This window comes from Palaemon carinicauda, chromosome 8 (assembly GCF_036898095.1).
Source record: "Palaemon carinicauda isolate YSFRI2023 chromosome 8, ASM3689809v2, whole genome shotgun sequence".
Taxonomy (NCBI): domain Eukaryota; kingdom Metazoa; phylum Arthropoda; class Malacostraca; order Decapoda; family Palaemonidae; genus Palaemon; species Palaemon carinicauda.
In genome coordinates this window covers 73395851-73397323 of record NC_090732.1, presented here as the reverse complement: position 1 = coordinate 73397323, position 1473 = coordinate 73395851, and positions in this window count along the sequence as shown.

Genomic DNA, 1473 nt, shown 5'->3' with positions numbered 1-1473 from the left:
GAGAGATTAGATTTAATGTATTAATTGTATATCTGTTGATTTCCTTAAATTAACACCCTTTACACATAAAATTCAAAAGACTGCCTCTATCATTAAGGGGTTCAGCTAGCTAATGTCATTACATAATGACAGGACTTTGATATTCATACCACTTAATAAAGTGACTTTAGACATCTCAAAACTGCATAGGTTTTTAGCCTTTTGACCTTCTGTTTTGCGACACCAGGGTGATTTATCCTAAAAATTAGTCTGATAGATATGAATTTTTTCATTATGGTAAAAAATTAATCCCTATAAATCTGAAAAAAAAGTGCTTCATTTCATTGTTTTGTAATGTCTTTATAAGTTATATACCAACTTTCAATGCTATATATTTAAAGCTAAGGGAGAAGATAGAATTTGAAGGCCAATAATTTTAGTTTTGAGATACGGGCCTTCAAAGTTTGTTTTTGTATTTTTACAAAGACAATATATGATCATTATGAATTTTATGTTCCTTTTTGGATATAGATAAACAAACTCAGCTATTTATCATAATTTAATCATAAATGAAGATCCCTTTACTCAATATCTTGCTTCTTTAGGCGAGACGGTCTCTCCTTCATCATCTCTCTCCTTCACTAACTCCACTATTATCGCCAGTATTACCCACTTCTGAACTCTTATTTGAACAAATTTTCTTCTTCCTTATGTTAGTGAGAAGTTGAAAATGTCTTGTTCTTTGGCATAATGAAATTCTTGCTGAAACCGAGAAAAACAGACTTAAGAACGAGTGAAAGTCAGAGGTAAAACTCAAACGTGTACTCTTTATGAGGTTTGTGGTAGGACTGAAGGCCGAAGGGTGTAATTACCGTGTCATACTTCGACTTGTGATTCACGGAATCTATACAGATGCCATTGTTCACAATTCTTTAATATTCAATTGTAATAACTATCAAAATTTACGATAACAGAAGAAATACTGCACTTTTTTTGTAGGTAACAATGTTTTTGGTTTATTGAGTTACTTTTACTAATTACCCTGTAACTATGAAAATAAGAGGAATTTTGACAAAATATTTCTTATATGTATTCTTCATTGCCATACAAAGCTCAGAGAGTTTTTTTTCAGGATTTTGTGTTTTTCTTCCTATACACCCATATATTGGCATACCGGCAGGACCCTTTATCTACTTGACAACATCGCCTACATTGGAATTTTATTGGCGCGTTCCAATAAGTTTAAACCATTGACTTGGCAGAAACAAACAAGTGTATCAGGAGCTGATGTTTATTTATTCTCTACCGATCAAAGATGGTGAAAAACTGAAAAATACAAAATAAACCAAATTTTACAATGTGATAAGTAATGTAGGCTAAATAGAGTCTGAAAGTTTTGAAAATGTCCAAACAAGGCCATGGAAGTGAAGTTTACAAGTATGAACAAGTTGGACATGAAACAGTAGAAATTTCAGAAATATCAAAATAGATCAA